The sequence below is a fragment of the Tursiops truncatus genome, chromosome 2 (assembly GCF_011762595.2).
Source record: "Tursiops truncatus isolate mTurTru1 chromosome 2, mTurTru1.mat.Y, whole genome shotgun sequence".
Lineage (NCBI taxonomy): Eukaryota > Metazoa > Chordata > Mammalia > Artiodactyla > Delphinidae > Tursiops > Tursiops truncatus.
The window spans coordinates 127094773-127115705 of NC_047035.1; the positions used below are offsets into that span (position 1 = coordinate 127094773).

General features: G+C 49.6%; 1 long non-coding RNA gene across 1 annotated transcript in view; it reads left to right on the plus strand.

The window, feature by feature from the left end:
* The first annotated feature begins 1831 nt into the window (after positions 1-1831).
* LOC141278052 (uncharacterized) overlaps positions 1832-20933 on the plus strand; it is a 45603-nt gene continuing 26501 nt past the window's right edge. The window contains exons 1-2 of the long non-coding RNA XR_012330259.1: positions 1832-3182; positions 3796-3942. This is a non-coding gene — a long non-coding RNA (uncharacterized lncRNA). The remainder of the gene's footprint in view (positions 3183-3795; positions 3943-20933) is intronic.

Genomic DNA, 20933 nt, shown 5'->3' on the forward strand with positions numbered 1-20933 from the left:
TTCGATTCTTTCTCTTTAATGGTACCTCCCAGAGCAGGACTCTTTCAGTCAGACTCATTTTTTGCATTTGATGGCATTTTATTTTTCTTTTCTTTCTTTTTTTTTTAAAAAAATGACTATTTATTTTGAATTTTATTTATTTTTGGCTGTGCTGGGTCTTCGTTGCTGCGCTCAGGCTTCCTCTAGTTGCTCCGAGCGGGGGCTACTCTTCGTTGTGGTGCGCGGGCTTCTCATTGCGGTGGCTTCTCTTGTTGCCGAGCACGGGCTCCAGAGTGGAGGCTCAGTAGTTGTGGCGCTTGGGCTCAGTTGCTCTGCGGCATATGGGATCTTCCTGGACCAGGGGTCGAACCTGTGTCCCCTGCGTTGGCAGGAGGACTCCTAATTACTGCACCACCGGGGAAGTCCCCATTTTATTTTTCTTATGCAACCTGTTCCCTTCCTTTTGTGCACCACTGTGTTGCAGGGAGGTGGGGGTGGGGTTGTGCGATGCCTACCTCTGGGTAAATGTGCACTGACCCCCCCCACACCCAGAGCAGTGTTCTGGGGAGGAACACATGTGGGGTCCTTTGTGCTCCTGTGCAGCCCCTGCCCGTCCCTGCTCTCAGCTCCCCGGCCCTTCAGCATCCTCCCTGGAGGAGGGGTTCAGGAAGCCCTGGGGCCCGTGCTCCTAGAGGCAGGTCACCATCCAGCTGTGATCTGGACTCCCTTCTGTTCTGTGTCATCAGTGTGGCCCCATTTTCACCTTTAGTTTTCTGATATGCTACTCGGCCTTTTCTCAGCAGCAGCATCTAAAACATTTTGGGGCCAGTTTTGCTCATTTATAAAATGGGAATAGTGTCCCCCTTGCAGGATTCACTGAGAGGCTTAAGGTTAAATGCCCTATACACAGGGATGCCCAGGTCCTGGTGGCCATGGCTGTAATGCTGAGAAAAATGGACTTGGGGGTGAGAAGAGGGGAGGCAGAATAGCAAGCAGAGCTGCTGCCTGGCCGTCTACCCCATGGAGGGAGAGCTGTGTGGGGGTGAGATGGGGAGCAAGTCTGGCCCTCAGGTCGGGTGGGACGGGTGGGGACACCCTTCTGGCTGACACCCACCCCCAAGTTAAGCCAAGCTGGGCCAGCTCCCAGAGGAGCCGAGCCCGCCCAGCGCCAGCGTTCCACACGGGGACAGCATGCTTTCTGCCTCTGGGGGTCCTTGTTCCTGGGATGAAACAGTGCGTGTGCGTTCATCCCCTCCGTGGGCCAGGCGCTGAGCTGAGGCCGGGACAGCCTCATGCACGTGGAGCCGTGGCCCCTCCCCTCCTGGAACGTTCTGGCCAGTGTGAGTAGCAGCTGCTATTATTGCAAAAAGCAATGATGGTAATGGGGACAGGGGTTCTGGTTTCCTCCTGGCCTGAATAATCAGCATGTGACACATGACATTAAAAAGTGCTGGTAAAAGAGCTCCTTTGGGAGAATAAGCACAGAGCCTGTCGCAGATGAAGACGGAAGGGGGAGGGGGGAATCGTCCTCCCACTGCTCTGGGCTTCAAGGGCCAGATACAAGTACAGCCAGTGAGGTGAATGCAGAGAGGTGGGGGGGGGATTTCTGAAGAGGGTGCTGCTGGTGGGGTGGGGGTGGGGAGAAGGGAAGGAGGGAGAGAAAGAGAGAAAGAGAGAGAGGGAGGGAGAGGGGGAGGAGGGAGGGGCAGGGACAGAGAAAGGGAAGGGGGAGGGAGGGGAGAAGGGGAGGGGAAGGGGGAGGAGGGAGGGGCAGAGAAAGGGAGGGAAGGAGGGAGGGGGAGGCAGGAAGGAGGGGGGAGGAAGCAGAGGAGGATTTGGGGCGTGGTGGATAAGGTCTGTGGCAGTGGCTGGTGGCATTGTTTGGCCACCCTGGACTTTCTGTTATGATGCTAAAGGAGCAGCCTGGAAGCGAAAGTCCACTTGGATGTTCACCTTGATTGCCAGCTCCCTGAATTCAGGGTGGAGGCTCCTGACCCTACAGCACTGAGGCAGTCGGCTCTGGTCTGTGACTATCAATTGACAGCCAGAATAGATGGAAAGAAAGCCCAGAGAACTTGGATGCTGTCAAATCTGGTGGGTGTCCCCTGTGGAGAAGCCCTTGGGCTGGGTGGGTGGGCACACACCCAGGTTAGGAGGCCTGTGCTCCAGGCGACAGCTCTGTGGGGCCTGCAGGGCAGGGCTGGGTGACCCAGCAGCCCTGAGGCTCTGCGTGGGAACAGGTGCCCTTGCCTTTAAGGGAGTCATATCCTGCTACGTTTCTACCTGGCCCAGAGGTACACTGCAATTTCTTGGTGTTTATACTTCTAGATCTTTTTCTTTAAAAGACCAGAGTAGTGATCATATTGTACATGCAATTTGCTTCTTGCTTTTTAAATTACCTGAGTTGTTTTACCCCAGTGTTTTAACCATCATACTTAAGACTGCCCAAGATCTCCTGGAATACCATAATTTACACGACCACATTCCTCCTCTTGGATATTTAGGCTGCTTCCTGGTTTTAGCTATTATAAAGAACTATCTGCCAAATGTAGAGATCTTATCCAAAGGAATAAAAGCAAAGCGTGGAGATAGGGGAGATGTATTTGGTTGGGGAGGATTTCCAATATCTCTGAGACCCTTTCCTCCCAAGGCCACCCTTCCTGGGGATTCTGTTTCCTTGGCACAAGCTTTGGCTTTAAGAGTCTACCCCCTTCCCCCGTCAGCCTCTCTCTGCCTGGGACCCCCAGATCTGAGCTCTCCTCCTGGGTGGATGGGAAGCACAGGGAGAGGAGAGGCACGGACTGGACTGACGCTCAGCTGTGAGGCAGCGCTCAGAACCGTGGAGCAGAGACGTCCAGTTGCAAGAGAAGAGGGCACAGACCATGCCTGCTTCCTGGCAGACATGCCGTTTCTGTATTGTTGCCCAAGAAAGATGAAATTTAGCCCATAAATATGGTTCTAACCATGCAGTCCCGCAAGGGCATCCCCATCCACAGGATGGGGAATCTTGGAGCTTTGGGGTGAGGGTGGCATGGGGACTGTTCGGGCTACATTGATGGCCCAGCCTCTGGTTTCTCTTCCTACAAGGTGACCAGTGCGTGGTCCACGGTACCCTCCTAGGTGAGACAATGTCCTCGTGGCTACATGGCCGTACCACAGAGACTCTAGATTCTTCCGCTGAGGCACACTGAGGTTCCTTGGAGGTAGGAACCTTAATTGACCCAGTTTAATTTGGGGTGGGAATATTCTTGGTCAAGTAAGAGGAAAAATTGTACCAAGAGCTGGGGGGCTGTGACCTAGCCCATCTCTGCCCTGAGCTGGCGAGTGAGATGGGAAGACACGGCCCCTTGGACTCGCTTTCTTGTCCCAGCAGTGAGGGCCTCCCTCTGGGTGCTCTTAAGGCACTTCCAGTTCTTGGAGTTAGTGGCTCCTGTCTCCCCATGGAGACTGGCCACCAGCATACACCTGAGAAACAGCTGGCCAGAGTGACAGTGGGCAAAGATGCAGGTGGGACTGTGGCTCACCCCAGGGCTGCCTGGCTGCCCGGGCCCACGTGCAAACTTACCTTCCTCTGCCCAGGGCACCAAACCAGCGATAGTCATGGAAGAAGTTAGGGATCTAATGAGTAAATGGCCAGGAAAGAAGATGCTGGAAGCCACCGAGGGCCTAGTGGCTCCTGAATAAGATCTTGTATCAGTGAGGGCAGGAGGCTAAGGGTGCTGTATGAGTCAGGGCTCTCCAGAGAAACAGACCAATGGGATATTTATCTACCTACCCTATCTATTGATACTTGCTTACTTACCTTTCTATCTCTAGAAAGATTTACCGTAAGGAATTGGCTCCTGCGGTTCTGGAGGCTGAGAAATCCCGAGATCTGCCATCTGCAAGCTGGAGACCCAGGGAAGTTGCTGGTGTATATTGCAGTCCGAGTCTGAAGCCCTGAGAACCAGGAGTGAAGATGGTGTAAGTCCCAATGCAAGGGCGGAAGAGTGAGGACCCAGCTCATGCAGTTAGGCAGGGGGCTGGGGGTGAGGAGAGAAAGAATATCCTCCCTTCCCCCTCAGTGGATTGGATGATGCCCTACCACTGGGGAGGGCAACCTGCTCTCCTCAGACCACTGATTCCGACGCTAATCTCACCTGGAAACACCCCCACAGACACACCCCAAAATAATGTTTAGCCAGATATCTGGGCACCCCTTGATCCAGTCAAGTTGACACATAAAATGAGCTCTCCCAGGTGCTGTGGCAGAACCAGCAGCCTTGTGAGGAGGGTAAGCTGGCGGCACAATTCGGGATAGGTTGTCCATGCCTCCTGCTCCAGAGGATGCTGACTTCCCTCACCTGGATCCCAGGGTCTTTGGGAGATTGCGGGCACACTGGAAAGAGCTGTAGCGGAATATAGCACAGTGGTTGCCTGCGTTCTGGTGTGACCAGCCGGCTCTGATTCCCCCAAGAGAGCCTGTGGACCCTGCTTGGAATGTGAGATGTTTGGATTGGTGTGCTGATGACCATTTTTAAGTTTAATAGTTCCGGGTTGATCTTTATTTGAGGCAAGTGATACTGTTTTGATTTACAATTGTGATATGAAGGTGATGTTTAAAATCTATGTATAAGAGGTGAGTTGACTTAAGAAAAATAAGTAAGCAGTAATACAAGTGGGAAAACTGCAAGGGTGATATGGGTATAAATACAGTTGGAAAACCTCAGGAAGACTCACCCTGGAAGGAAGTTTCTTAAACTCCTAGCAGTGAACTGACGAGCAAGGGCCACGGTACAACTTTGGTAGGGATGTTCCATCCTTCCCGTTTTTCTCCCTTACATCTCTCTTGGGTCTGTGATAACTTTCTCTCCTCAATTCTTACACTGCAAGGAGACACAGCAGTAAAATGGCAGGACACGTACCCGGAGTCTGGAGATTTGGCTTTGTGTTCTGACTGCCATTCTGCATGCAGGTGGTCTTGGGCGAGTTTAGCCTCTCTGGGCCTCAGTCTCCTCATCTGGGAAATGGGGATAATGAGATCCTGGTTCCCAGGGTTTGTTGGGCGGTCGGATAAGCTGATGTATGCGGAGGCTTCTCAGCTGTAAGGCGTGTGCAGCTGGGTTGCCACACTAGCTGTGCTGAGTGCAGGACGCCCCATGCAGTTTGAGTGTGGTGGGTGACCCAGACCTAAGCCAGTCAGAGCAGGAGCTGGTTGAGATAGAATCAGTCTAAGCAGACTGAAAAGAGGCTGGTGGGAAATGTGTGGGAAGACTGCTGCCGTACTGTGGCTACAGAGGAGGGCCAGAAGATAGAATTGGAGCTAAGAGTGGGAGAGACACCAGATCCCAGTGATTGAGTCCCTGAATCCAGCCAGCTCCATCCCTAGAGTGTTCAGTTGCAAGAGTTAAAAATCCCCCTCTTTTGCCTAATCCAGTTTGAGTTTTCTCCCCCTTCCTTCCTTCCACCTTCCATCCCTCCCTCCCTCCCTCCCTTCTTTCTTTCCTTTCTTTGCTTTCCTTCCTTCCAAGAGTCCAGACTGATACATTCTTTTTCTCCAGTTTTCTGTCTTTTGTAATAATGGAAGGAAAAGAAAGGTTACATGGAACTACAGATGGTTAGTTTTCTACAGGCCTTCAGGACCATCTAATTCTGCCCATTTGTCTGACACATGACTTTCATGGGACCTGTCACTTTTGCCTCTGTGGGCCCCTTCTTCCATGAAAAACCAAACCAAAAAGCCCATTTTGCTACTGTGTTAGCATAAAGATGAATCTAAACCAGGACAGATTGTATTCATTTTTTTTTTCTTAGTTAAAAATAAATCAGAACATTTCCTTGGGCCCTAGGCATGGTGCCTACTGTGCTGATGGATAAGTCACCTCTAAGGGGGTGAGCTTTTCTGCTTGTGTACATTTTTGTTGTGGGCATACATTTGTAATGAACAGATAGTTTCTAGTTATAAGCAAGTTGCTTTTTCAATTGATGTATGATGCAATTAAGAGCCATATCAACTGAGATCCAGTTCTTGATTTACAGGTATAAGCAATGTTGTGGATTCTGGTGGGTAGGGGCTCAGACCATTGACCACTTCTGATTGGGTCAATTCATTTGTGGTCAGATTTACTGCGATGGGGAGGGTGGGTGTTGTGGTGGCGCACAGATCTCTGGCTCACTTCTGATTGGCTGAATGCATTTGTGGTGTGATTGGCTTGACTGTGATGGGGTGGGGCTTAGGGTAATGCTCACTTTTGATTGGCTGAATACACTTGGTCTGATTTACTAGAATGTGATAGGCTGGTACTAAGAGCACTGCTCACTTCTGATTGGCTGAATGCAAATAGTGGCTCAAGACTGCAGGCTGAAAAAAACCACACTGTCATGGCATCATGCTGGTTGTACCAGCACAGAAGCTCCCCATCTGTGTCAATAAATCTCTAGCTTAAAATGTCCCCAATACAAGTCTTTCTGTAAAGGTTATAGAAAACCCAGGAACATTCATTATGCAGAGATGACCTAAATTTGTCCCTGAATGTTGGTTGTAGGTATCCTAACTTCATTGACTGTCTGGATGCTGTGATTAGAACCAAGGGCCTTCACGGCGTGGCAGGTCTGCGGCTGGGACCAACTTTGTCTCCCAGTGGATTCTAGCCTGCAAGGGCATGGGAGTGGGAAAGACAGTCCCGATGTTCTGCTCTATCTTATCTCCTCTCCCATGTTCCCCCAGCTCCTCCTCGGCTTTTCCTAAAAGAGTTCCCATACCGAGGCCCTGGAACTCTGTCAGTATAACTGGAGCGAGATAAGTGCAGACGACGGGAGCTTTCCAAATGTTAGGAGGAAGCGGTTCAGCGTAAATAGCTATTAAGCTTAAACAGCGGGTCCCAGAGTGGGGCCCTAGACCAGCAACATCGACGGTCACCAAGAGAACATGATAAAAATGCAGGTTCTCAGAGACTCCGGATGTGGCCCAGGAATCCTTGTTTTAGCAAGCCCTCCAGGTGACATTGATGCACGCTCAGGTTGAGAACCTGTGCCTTGCTATGATCTCTTCTTGAAAGAACCGTTTTATTTGGAGGAGGCCTTCCCATGACAGCTTTGCTAACCTACCTGCAGACCCAGCATACAGGCCCCAGGCTGGCCGGCTCTAGCCTAGGGAAGCAGTCCCTGAGAACCTGAGAGGTCTCGCACGAGGTTCCAGGTGCTGGGGAGTCCGGGGAATCCCACTCCAGCGACCCCTTTAGGTCCTTCATCAGCACCCAAACCGAATAGGTCCATCCTTGTGTACATTTTGGCCTTTAATTTTCTTAATGATGTGGCATTGGTAGCCACTCGTGTTGTCTAAGAAGCTCCGGAGGAGGTATCACTGTTCTGTGGCGACGGATCCACATTTTCCCTGGAAGGGAAGATCCCGGCTCACAGCGCGCGGATTTCCGCGGCTGCCCCACACGGCCACTAGATGGCGCTGTTGCACTTTCCTGCGGGCTCCCTCCCGGCTTCCTCGGTTCCCACCAGGGCCCCCGAAGTGAAATAACAACGAGCCTCTGTGAGCCAAGGCCTGTTTCACTAAGATGTCCAGGACATGATATGCAGCCAGGAGGCTTTGACCAGAGGGAACGCGGACTGTGGGACTGGAGCTGCAAATCCCTTTAGGACCTTACTGGTCTCTATCCCCACGCACAGCACGGCTCCCCTGCGCGGTAGAGTTCTGGTCACAGGCCCTAATATCAGTCGGGTGGAAGAGCGCTCATAAAAGTGGCGACAGGCTATTTTCTTCTCTGGGGAGACCTCTAATCTGAGCGCATTCCTCTTGTTCTTTTGTGTGTCTGTGCATCAATTCAACCATGACAGGGAGTAAAAGCAAAAACACCGTAGGTTGGCAGGGGCCCTGCGGAAGACCCCGCAGATAAAGAAGGACCTGCCGGATGTGAGGATATGGGGCCCGGGCACGTGCATGAGTGGGCCTGTGGTGGATGGGGGGCCGAGGGAGGGCAGGCAAGGCCAGGCTGGGACCGGTTTAGGGCCGATTGGGCGCGCGGGGGTGGGGGTGGGGCGGTCAGAGCCCAGGACAGCCTCAGCGCCGGAGAACTGCACGCGATTGCAGGGTGGCAGAGGGGCCACGTCCAGCGACCCCCCCCCCCCCCCAGGACGTGGCGGTCTCCTTGGAGGATGAGGCTGTAATGGTAATAAACACAACAGCAGCAGTGACAATAAAATACATACCATGTGCAGGGCGCTGTTCAAAAAGAACTACTGCCTGTGGTTTTCCCACCCCACCCCATGAAGGAGAAAGTGCTGTGTCCCAGTTTACAGGTGGGGAGATAGAGGCACAGAGAGGTGAGTCAGGCCACACCACAAAGAAGAGGCAGGATTCACCACTAGGCTCTCCGATTCCAGAGCTTCCTGGTCACAAGGCTGGTGGCCCTTGGCCTCTAGGAGTGGTCCCTGGAAGCTGCCTCCTGACTGAGGGAGGGGCTGGCCCTATTGGGGCCTCTTGGGATTCACCTCTTCTCACTGGCATCAGGGCCAAAGAGGAGCCAGAGGGCCCCAGCGCTGTGGGGTGACATTGCTCTGCTGGAGGCCCACCTTCTCCCCCAGATCAGCTCCAAGGTCCTGAGGTTGCCTGAGGAGCTGTATCAGCTCCCAAAATGCACAGCTTTGGTTCACCAGGGAGGTTCTTTTAGAGGGCTCAGGCCCCTGAAAGGCTGTGCTGCAGAGGCATTGATGAAGCTGCAGCTTTAGAATGAGGCTTCTTCTTGGGCTTCCCTGGTGGCGCAGTGGTTGAGAGTCCACCTGCCGATGCAGGGGACACGGGTTCGTGCCCTGGTCTGGGAGGATCCCACATGCCGTGGAGCGGCTGGGCCCGTGAGCCATGGCCGCTGAGCCTGCGCGTCCGGAGCCTGTGCTCTGCAATGGGAGAGGCCACAGCAGTGAGAGGCCCGCATACCCCCCCCCCAAAAAAAAAAAAAAGAATGAGGCTTCTTCTCAAGAAGAGAACCTGGTCCACAGGTGCAGGGGCAAGACCAGGTGAGGGCAAGTGGAAACCCCCAGATCAGGGCAAGCAGTCCGCCAGAGCCAGGCATGTCCACGGGAGCCTGAGGTGGTCTCAGCTTGGTGGGTGGCACCCCTTCACCTAACTGCTCAAGCCCATGCCCCACCCTGGCTTCTGCCTCAGAGCAAACACAACCATGAGACTGTCAGGACCACCCCCAAATGCCTAGCCCCTCACGCCTCCTGAGGGTTACTGAACAGAAGTCGGGTCTGTTCACCCTTGTGCAGTGAAGCCAATGTACTGACACCGGGTTGTGGTGAAGGAAAGTGCAGTGTTTATTGCAGGCACCAAGCAAGGAGTCCAGGCAGCTAGTGCTCAACAGGCCTGAACTCCCCAAAGGCTTTCAGGGAACGGTTTCTAAAGACAGGGTGAGGGAGGGGGATTATGGGGTATGTGATCAGCTTGTGGACATTCTCCTGATTGGTTGGTGGTGAGGTAATTGGGAGTCAACATCGTCAACCTTCTGGTTCCAACCGGTCTGTGGTCTACATGCTTATGGGCAGCATACAGTTAACTTCTTCCACCTGGTGGGGGATTCAGTATCTGCATAACTGCTCAAAGGACCTGACTAAGAATGTTCTCTATAGCCCTTGAGGAGGAATTAAAGTCCTTGACTTTGTTTAATGGCTGAACTATTACTGTTTTGTCTTGCTCGACTGTTTTCCTTTTTTTCTGCATTTTCTCACTTCTCTGATTAAATTTATTCTTTGGAATTTGGGGAAGGCCTAGGAGGCTAAAGTTTTTCTACAGACAAGAGGCAGGTGGAGGACATGGGGCAGGGGGTCTGTCCCAGGGAAGACTGAGACGTGATCAAATTTAGGTTTCCAATTTTACATCCTCACAGGGTCCCCATTTTACTTTCTTATATCTTTCTGGACTTCTCCCTTAGAGCTTTCAACAGTTCGTGATGATGAATCTACTTGTGTGCTCTCTGGTTTGCCATTTGCCTCCTCTTTACCCCGTAAGCTCCATGACACTGTCCGTTTCGATCCCCACTGTGCGCGGGCCTAAGGAAGATGCTGGAACCCAGTGGGTACTGGAGAAGATTGGAATTGGTCCTCTCCTGGGCCCCACACTGGTCCCACCCCTGCCCGATCACACCTTGTTACCAACTAATACTCTAATGACTTGAGCCTGCAGAGGCTCAAGATAAGATTTAAACATCAACTTTTTATTTGGAATTAATTAGAAAATTTACAAGAGTTGCAAAAATGCAAATAGCACAAGGAGCACCCCTGTGTCCTTTGCCCAGATTTGTTCTGTGTGTGATTTTTTGTCTGAGACATTTGAGGTTGTTACACATGGCATGGGCTTTTAACCCTAAGTGTTTCCACATTTCTTTTTTTAAATTACATTGACGTGTTTGAAGCATGTAGTACCGTTGCTGTTCCTTCTCAGGTGTAACATCTGGAGGCAAATTTAAAGTCAGAACCTTCCTTGAGCACCTTCTCTTAGCGCCTTCTTCTGTTTTTCTTTGCTTCCATGGGATCTGTGCAAATGCTGTTGCTTCAGGAGCTGGCTCTTTTCCAATGTGGGCTCTAAAAAGAACATTCTTCTTCTCAGCTGTGGTTGTCAGACCTCGTTGAGCCTCCTGGCTTCCAACAGGAAGGCCCGGCTTCAGGCGTGAGTGATGCCGGCGGCTCCCACGCTTCCCAAACGCCGTTTCCTCTGGACTTACTGCCAGTCCTCCCCAAGGAGCATATCCAGGCAGGGAACCATCTACCTTTTCCCTCCTTGGTGGTGTCACTGCATAGTTTTGAAAACACTCCAGTGTGTGTTATGCCACAAATGGCAGGGGTTTGGTGGGAACACTTGGAGAGCGGCCAAAATGCTCACACCCCAAGAAGCTATTACCAGCCATGGGCTACCAGGGATGACCCGGTACCTGAGTGTCCCTGGGGGAGGGATCGTGGAGTGCTGGGGCACAGGGGCACAGGGGCTCTGGGCTGCAGCAGTGACATCCTTGTGGGCAGCCTTTGCTGCATGGTCCTTGCCAGTCCCAGGAAAGATAAAAGACATCTGTTTTGATGCTTTAAAGTGTCCACTGGGAAGGTGGCCTGGGGACGTGGAAGGAGAGCCCACGTTTGAGTCTTGAGTTCAAATCTTGGTTCTATATCTGACTAATGTAGGGCTTTAAGTACTCCAGAGCCTCTTCACCGTTCAAAGTTTGTAGCAATGACAGAGAATGTGTGTAATGGGCATCGTGTCTGCCCACAGTTGGTGCCTTCAAAGTGCGGTGCCCTTTCCCCCCTCCCGCCTCCTGGCTGCCTTTTCTGCTCACTCCCCTGGCAGGGGGACAGGGAGAGACCTAACAGAAGGCCCAGGTGCTGGGTGTGCCGCCTGGACCCAGGCCTGAGTGGGCACAGGTGTCTATAAACTCCCACTGCCCTGGCATTGTTGACTTTTGCTGTTTGGCATTGTTTGTGGGGTACCCAGGACTTGTTATGGATGTGGTATAGTAAGACATCCAGAAACGGAGGTGATGGCTGTCCTGAAGAAGAATTTGATCATACTCACAGTTTTCTAGGAACAGAAGGCATAGGACTCCACCCTGGGCCAAAGAGGAAGCACTGGGTGGGTCAGGAGGCAGAGGGAGCGGGGGGAATGTGGATACGAGCCTTTACTGTGGTTTCCAAGGAAGGAATGATTGAGGCAGGGTACACAGCCTTGGGATGGGCTGGTTTGAGTAATTTCAGAGCTCTGGAGCACATGGGGCTGTCCCTGGTTGTCTGATGCCTGGCCCTGGGGTGAGTAGGGCAGGCAGAGAGTGGGTCTGAGTGTAGAGCCTGATACAGGAGGTGGCTGGGAGTGTGGGTTCTGGATTGGCTGGTCTGCATGAGAAAGGCATTCTCCGTGTCATGGAATTGCTTAACTATCTGTAGGAATTGGTTAACCCTGGAAGGGGCAGTCCTTCCAGGGTCAGCAAGGCCCAAGATGTCAGGGCATCAGAAAACAGAAGATAAATGACACAGTCAGTACAGGCATCTTCCATCCCCAGGAAGGAGGAAGGTCTGACTTTGGGGATCCCACCCAGCCAGGCTGTGCTCTGGTCCCTCAAGGCCATGGCGTGTGTTTGTGACCTTCTAGAATGCATATTTCACAGCCACAAATAAAAACTTCCTGCGTGACTGCAGAAAGGCTGGACTTTTCATTCGAATAGAGATACTTCCAGCACGGCACAAATCTCGGCAGGCAGAGCGGTGCCCACAGATGCCTCGTGGAGAGCCTCTCTTTCATCATTTTCTTGCACACTCATCACCAGGGTGGCCACCAAGGATGCCAGCCTCGGACGGGCTGGTGATGCCCAGGAAACGATGACCCCTCCAGAAGAGGGTGGCATGGTGACTGTGCATTGCATGGTGTCTCACTGGAGTTTCTGTGTTTTCTGATGGCAACTTGGGAGGAGAAGAAAAAATTGTACACACTCTGGAATGTGAGAGTTCAGAACTTATCAGGTTTTGTTTACAACTGGGAATGAGACCATTCTAGGTCACCAGCTCCAGGGCAGGGCACTAGAGTCAAGTGGCCTTGTACATTAGTTTCCGTGTGTGCACACACGTGTGTGTGCATGTGTATGTGTGTGCGCATAGGCTGTGCGGCGGTCAGAGCTGTGTGGGTTCTAGGGATGAGGGTGAAGTTCTCTCCTGGGCCCCCGTGAGTGTGCACCCGGTGCGGAGAAGACAGATTCCTCTTGCTCAGCTCTCTGACTGGGGAGAAGGGGCTCCCAGTTAGGAGTGATACTGCCCAAGGTACTGGGGCTGGGGCGGGGGAGGTGTCTGGTCTGATAGCATCAATGGGCTTGGATTGGTGAAATTGTGGAAGAGTTCAAACTCTTGGATAGAAGACTACAGCACGTTGGTTGAGCCAAAATTAGTAATGGCCCTTTAACCAACGTTTAAGTTTCTCCAGAGAATGTGCGATGCCTCCTTCTCTCCCCACCTCCCTTCCTGCCTCTCTTCTTTCCTTGCCTGCTTCCCTTCCCACCTTCTACACCATCTGTGAACCAGTCACTGTGTCTTAGGCACTGGGCACAAAAGAGTGAACAAGGAAAGGCCCAGTGCCTGCCTGGATGGAGTGATAACCTGGACCAGGGTTTCTCAATCTCGACATTACTCAAGCTTGGGGCTGGATGAGTCTTTGTGATGGGGCCTCCTGTGCCCTGGAAGGTATTTAGTGGCATCCCTGGCCTCTATCTGGTAGAGGCCAGTAGCAACTCCCTTCTCTCCATAGTTCTGACAATGAAGAAATATCTTCAGACTTTCCCCAGTGTCCCTGGGTGACCCGGTTGCCCTGCTTGAGAACCACTGATCCAGTGGGAAAGACAGACGACTTAATTTTCCCCGGGCAGCCCAGCTTATGGAGCATGAAGGGTCTCAGTGGCGTCTTTCCAGGGTCACCTCCTGCTCACAGGCCAGTGGAGCTGGCAGATGGCACTTAGTATGTGCCTGTTGAGAAAGTGATTGACCACAGGTCCCCAGATAAAACTCCAGTGCAAGAGAGACGTGTCTTAATAACGTGGGGGGATCATCATGGAAGCTCTCAATTGGTACCGCCCGAAAAGGTAGGTGGAGGTATCAGTGAATAAGATAAGGGGCAAAATGACCTGCCCTGTTATTCTGTTTTGGCCTTTCCTTCACCTTGAAATAACTGTGTGTAGGAGAGTGCATTCATTTGGTGGCAGACCTACAGTCTGAATTTTGTCCACTTTTCGAGTAAACCTCGAATTCCCTCTGTGTTTCCGTGGCCCCTTGAAGGGGAGGCAAAGAGAGTGTGCAAATGGATTTCTTTGTGCCTGATCCAGGGGGCCAACCTCAGCTTGTGCCAAGCGTTTGGCTGTATCTTGAGCTTGGCGAAGGCATATACATATGCTGCCTGTGATGTCCAACGGAAGAGGACCATCTGATTCAAGAATCCTCTACAGGAGACTCTGTCAACACCCCCTGCATCTTCCTCCCTGTGTCCAGCTGGGTTTCTTTCTCTCTGCTCAGCTCCAAAGTGTTGATGGGTCAATCAATGCCATACTTGCAATTTTATCTCAGCTGGGAGTTCTAGTGGGCGCCTCTGTGCCTGTGTGCATGCGTGCGTGTGAGCTACCTCCTTGGTTAACACATACTCGGTTAAAGTGCTACAAGATGCTGCTGGAAAGGATTTTATCTTCCTCATTTGACCTTTGAAAGAGGCCATGCCTGCTTCAAGTTCCTCAAATGCTCAAGGATGATTACAAGCATTTTAGAAAGCAAGACACGAAAATGGAAACTTTTTAGTGTAACAAGACGTGCTTTGGCTGTTTCAATCATTGAAATGACAAGTTTGGAAACCCCTTTAAGTGAAATCATAAGACACCAATTTTGAGAAGATATTTTTAAAAAGGAAACCTGTACTAAATACCCAAACTAACAATGGTGATGATGCTTATGATGACAATGACAGATCCACATAATTTCCTTTTCAAAGGCTTTTAGGTCCCTCTCAGTCATTCGGGCTCCAAACCTTGGAATAATCTCCTTGATCTTTCTTTTCTACACTTCTCATCATCCACCAGTTACCGAGATCCATAGTGTTTCCATCTTTCAGCAGTCATGGGCGTTCCCGTCTTTTCTGTTCCCTCCTCCCTCATCCAGCCCCTCACATGTCTTCCCTAAACTTTGGCAAGGGCTGTCTAACAGGTCTCCTTATTCCCTTCACTTGATCATTCATCTTCCAGGTCAGATGCCTACCTCTCTCTCCCCAGGACTCCTGCAGGAGCCTCCTCTCTGGACTAGCTCTCCATTTTTGTTTACTTCCTTACCAATTTCTAGAGATACAGTTGCCCGTGATCCATCTAAAGTGCATGTCTGATCACATTCACTCCTTGCTTAAATCCCTGCCTGCCTTCCCATCAAGGGCTGTATAACATCCAGCCTCCATCTCTGGTTCTGAGACTCTGGGACACAGCCTCCAGCCCGCTCCCCGGGTTCTTCTCACGCTATGTCTTGTTCTGTGGCACCACGACCCTTGCTGCTACCATCACACCAGGAACTTCCCCACCTTGGCACCCTGTTTCTATTTCCCTTTAGCGGTGGGATGAAGAGCAAGGGAGAGAGGAAGCAGCACAATGGGGCCCCCTGTGAATGTAAGCCCCAAGAGTCCAAAGACATTTGGGGAGCACTGAACTTTCCAGCTGGCAAGGAACAGGGGTCCCCAGCCAATTTTATGTGGGCCTCAGAGGACATATATATTCTGAATCTACGTATAGATTCTGGAACCAAGGTGCTAATTAAACTCCCTAATGATCTTGACCTGGAAAGTGAGGGCCTTTCCTGAGTCCCGTGTGAGCCTGGCAGCACTGGGACTCTTGTTGCTACTGGGAACTCACAGCCCTACCCAGCAGAGGAATGTGCCGAGAGGAATTTCTGCTTCTTTGCACATTTTAAACTCACTTCCAAATTAGGGAAAGAAACACTTTGTCACCCCCGTGCAAGAATCCAAATTCTCTGAGCCGTTTTGTCCTCTTCTTGCCCAACACAGGCGGTATTGAGGTATGGCGTGCACGCTCATTAGTATGAGTACAGTTGATTCCTTTTTCCATTTTTTTTATTGAAGTATAGTTGATTTACAATGTTGTGTTAATTTATGCTGTACAACAAAGTGATTCAGTTATACATATATATACATTCTTTCTTTAAAATATGAATACAGTTGATTTTTAAAGAGAGCAGTGAGCAAATCCGGAGCTCCCCACACTTTCCTAAATGCAAAATAGCGGCCTTTTTTTCAAATTGAAGTATAGTTGATTTACAATATTGTGTTAGTTTCAGATGTACAGCAAAATGATTCAGTGTGTACATATATATTTCAGATTATTTACCATTATAAGTTATCACAAGATATTGAATATAGTTCCCCGTGCTATATAGTAAATCTTGTTGCTCATCTATTTTATGTATAGTAGTTTGTATCTGTTAATCCCATACTCCTAATTTATCCCTCCCCCCATCTCTTTTCCCTTTGGTAACCATAAGTCTGTTTTTCTATGTCTGTAAGTCTGTTTCTGTTTTGTATATAGATTCAGTTGTATTATTTTTTAGATTCCACATATAAGTGTTATCATATAATATTTGTCTTTCTGTATCTGACTTACTTCACTTAGTATGATAATCTCTAGGTCCATCCAGGTTACTGCAAATGGCAAAATTTCATTTTTTTATGGCTGAGTAGTATTCCATTATATGTGTGTATATATGTGTATATCTATCTATCTATCTATCTATCTATCTATCTATCTATCTCACATCTTCTTAAGCCAGTTGTCTGTTGATGTGCACTTTGGTTATTTTCATGTCTTAGCTATTGTAAATAGTGCTGCTATGGAACATTGGGGTGCATATATCTTTTTGAATTAGAATTTTCATTTTCTTCCAGGTATATACCCAAGAGTGGGATTGCTGGATCATATGATAACTCTATTTTTAGTTTTTTAAGGAACCTCCATATTTTTCTTCATAGTGGCTGCACCAATTTACATTCCCACCAACACGGTAGGAGGGTTCTCTTTTCTCCACACCCTTTCCAGCATTTATTATTTGTATACTTTTTGATGATGGCCATGCTAAATGGAAAATCAAGCTGTCTTCTGCACTTATCCCCTTCCACTCTGAACTTATAGATATTGGGAAGGACTTGATGCTTTTGCCTTCCAGTCATCTTTGTCACCACTGTCCAGGGCTGGTTTGGATGGAGCTTCCTAGGCATCTCCTTCTCTTGCAGTGTATTGTGCTCATTAGCATGATCCACAAAATATTTCCCTTTCTTCCTAGTCTGGGCACATGCTGGGATTGCACCTCCTGGCCCCCGCCCCCCCCACCCCCCGTGATTAGGTGGTGCCAAGTGATTAGTTCAGGCTAATGGTTGTTCATGGACCATGTCACCCACAGAGGGGACATTTCATTGACAGTATGAGACCCTCCAGAGCTCATTTTCTTCCTGGCATTGGTGATCACCACCATTTGAAATACTGATTGTTCAGTAAGCCTGGATCTCCAAGAAGAGTCCCCTTGCTGACCTGCAAAGGATATGTGACATGATTTTTAACTCATTGAGATTTTGGAGCTGTTTGTTACTGCAGCACAACCTAGCATTCCCTGACTGATACATAGTGTTGGAATTTTTGGCAACTTAATATTTGCCATAACTTCACTTACACAGAGGCAATGTCTTTGCCTTTCATGGTTTATCAATTTACATTCCTTGAGAGAAGTTTTACTGATGGCCTATTGGATGGTCAGAATTTATTGTCCTTTGCAAAATTTGGAAGAGAGAAGTTGTGGTCTGTTTTTGGCCACTCAGCCCAGTGGTCTGATATCTTAGAATGACCTTGGCCTACTTTGTGTGGTTACCTTTCTGGCTTGATAACATATGCCCCAGCTTTGGCCGTGCCACTCCATGGCAGGGCTTGGTTAATGTTGGTAGTGACTACAACTTAGTGAGTGCTAACCATGTACCAGGCACTGAGCATATCTTTTCTCTGATTCTCAGCACAGCTTCATAAGGTAGGTCTTATTCTCAATGATAACTTTGAGGGACAAAGAGGCTAAATACCTTGCCTGAACTCACTTTGCTAGTGGAGCCAAGATTTGGACCCAACTCTGGATGTAAAAGTCAATCTTCTTTTTATTGTATCTAACCACTTTTCCTTTGCAAAATTTCCAGGAAAGGGATGAAAGGTGCCCCTTTCCTTAGGGCTATTATCCTTGGGGACCTAGTACCTTGATGTTCTTTCTTTGGTTGGATGCTATATTTTCATTAGTTTACTCCCTCACTCACACACGCACTCATTTATAAATTTATTCACTCATTCATTCATTCACCTATTCAACAGGCTTTGTTGAGATGCTGTTAGGTGCTGGGTTTTGCTTGGGGCTGAGATTGAGATGTGACCAGGTTATGATTCTTACCCACAACCTCAATTGACTCACAGCCTTGAGGGCATGGCAATATGCATATAGACCCACAGAAAGTGTTACAGACATGTCCAGGAAAGTCTGGGCCCACTGCAGAGGCGGCTCCTGGTCTAAATGGGGTACCAAGTTGTGTCAGGGCTGACTTCCTGGAGGAAGTGACACCAGAAATAGTTGTAGACTATATTTTGTCTTCTATGTGTCTTTGAGAGTCTTTCACTGTTTGCACCCCTGGACCCCATCCCATTAAATCCATATCCTGAGGATCAGTGTCATTATCATCAGCCAAGATCCTTCTGTTTTTGAGGGTTGCAACATCAGTGCCTCCTAGAGTCCATCCTCTTTCCCTGGCAGGTGATCGAACCCCTTCCTGTTCTCCTGCCCCCGTAAGAGTCACCGTTCCCCTATATCCCTACCGAGAAGGTTAGGTGGCCCTTCCTAAAGAGTCCTAGCTCTCTGGAGGCATAAAAAGATTTTTCCAAACTTTTGCTCTTAATGGCTTGGGGTTGGTTGCAGAACTCTTCTCCAGAAGGAAAAATGAACAGGACCCTCTGATTATGTGCTCCTGAGATGGCTGGGGTAATCTGAGCAGAAATGGCTTTGCTACTCTGGGGAAAAAATGTAATTCTCATGTATGCAAAGCATGAACCAGAGTTGCCATGTTCACTTCTTGTTTTTCAACCCCCCACAGGCCAACTCACATATCTGGGTCAGAGGGTCTATTGATTACCTGTCAGGGCCTGAGGTGCAGGTAATCAATGACACTAACCTATAGGAAAGATGGCCTTGAATGCAGAAATCCCATCATGTTGACCCGCTGTTTCTTCTGTTCTGTAAGTGCTTTGTAGGGAAGCAAAACTCTCCAAACTAGAGCCACAAACACCCCCAGTCCTGACAATGTTCCTTCAAGCCAAGGCTTTAGAAATGCTCCCTCTGAATGAACCAAAGGTAGTTTGTTCTCTGGGTCCCTCAGCCCTTAAATAGTCATGGGGTTTGCAGGGAGGTAGGGAAGAGATAAGTATTGCAACAGGAGGATTCATGAGGAAGAGAGATAAAGAGTGATTTTGTCAGGAGGTCCCTGGGACCATAACCTTGACCTTTTATTAATGTTTAATCAGGTGCTTAGAGCAAAGCACTTTAAAAACTCCTGCAAATCCATAAGGCTGATGAAGGGTCCTGTGATGGAGGAGGCTGGCTTTGCCTTGGTCGGCTTATGACACTCCCCACGCTTTCTTTCTGGAGAGAAATGTCACCCAGAGCAGGTGCTGGCTTCTTATCACATGTCTGTCAGGAGGGTCTGGTCCAGCATTTGTGTTGAAAGAGCCAATGACAGCAGCTGCAGTGGCTCTTAGGGCTGTCTACCCAGCATCTAGTCCCTCTTCCTCCACGCCCCAGGGACAGCTGTGGGAAGCAGGAAGTGTGACAGGGGAATCTGTGTGTAGCGTCCCCTGGTGGTTGAGGTGAGTTGAGGTGGGAGCATACGAACTGTGCTGGCCAATATGAGGAAAGTTCCAGAGTCCACTGAGGGAGGAAGGTTCTCTCTCTTGCAAGATAAGGAGTCTACCTTCCAGCCCACCTGTTTGATGGACAGCTGCTGCTGGCCACCATCTTTCAACGTCCTGGAGACCAGTGTTATAATGAAGTTGACTGTGGACAGCAGAGCACAATCCTTGAAGACACCATTGAATTGAGAAACCAGTGCCCAACCTGGGCACCCTATTATAGGAAGTAATCAATGTTCATATTTTAAAACCAGTTTGAATCTGAGTTGTCTGTTACTTGGAATTGAAAACATCTAAACTGGGCAGATATTGTGGTACAGCTGTGATCCTGGATTGCGGTCAAATAATGCTGGTTAACATAAAAAACCACAATCTGGGCCACTGGATATGGGAAGGGAGTTTGAATTACAGAAGGTTTGAAAAAAAGGGCATGTGTTGCCCATAGGAAGACAGTGGGGTTAATAACAGATCTCTTGATGGAGGGTCTTCCTGGGTGACATCCTGCAGGGAGGGAGTGTGGGTGTAGGATGCCACAGAACTGGTTGGGCGAGTCATTAAGTCGAAAGTGGTCTACAATACCAGTTCCACATGGTGACACTCTTTAATGATTTGTCATCCCATGACTGATGGGAATCACGTGTAATGGTGCTTTAAAGAACAGCAGAACCTCAAATAGTCAGAGACCAACTTTCCAACACCTTCAAGTATCAAGAACAACTCCACACTTGGAGCGCAGGGAGAGGACACTTTCTCAGGGTCAGGGGCGAGGAAGGCGGTGATCCCCGTGCTACTCACTCACCCTCCGTAAACTGTGAGTGGGGACTGTGTACTCCTGGCCCCAGGCTTACAGAAAAGTATAGTCTCCTGGGATGAGGCTCAGAATTCTGTATTTTCAACAAGTGTTCCCAGGAGATTTTTTTTTTTTTTTTTGTAGATAAAGCCTTTGGATGATTACTTTGAGGACTAGCAGTGATAGGGGCAGTAGGGAAGCTGAAGATGACAGGGTGCTGTCTGGAAGGAAGGGACTAATGAAGTTGACTGAGGGGTTAACTCTGTGTGAGAGAGAGAGGAGGAGACAGCCTACGTTATTCCACAGCGTGACGTATGTATGTGATTTGTGTAGTCACAGCGCCACGTACAATGTGCATCAAATTTGGATCTGTCTCTAAAAATGAGAAGGGCAACTGACCGGTAGTGACAGGAGCCTGGGGAAGGTGGGGGTGGGGGGTGGGTGGGGACAGTGAAATCAGGGGCAGCCAAGCACAGTCCCCACAGTAGTGGTTCCATTAGTTGGAAATCTGCCCTTGACCCCGTGGCCCTGAGCTTGTACAGGATAAACTGTCCCAGGTAAAGCCCAAACGGAGGGCTCAGCATTCATTAAAGATACATTTCTGTAGGGTGAGGAAGAAATTCAGACAGGCTGGCACCTGCCCTCAGGTTCTGCAGCCTCACCGGACTTGTTCCAGAAATGTAAGTTCTACCGGGGAT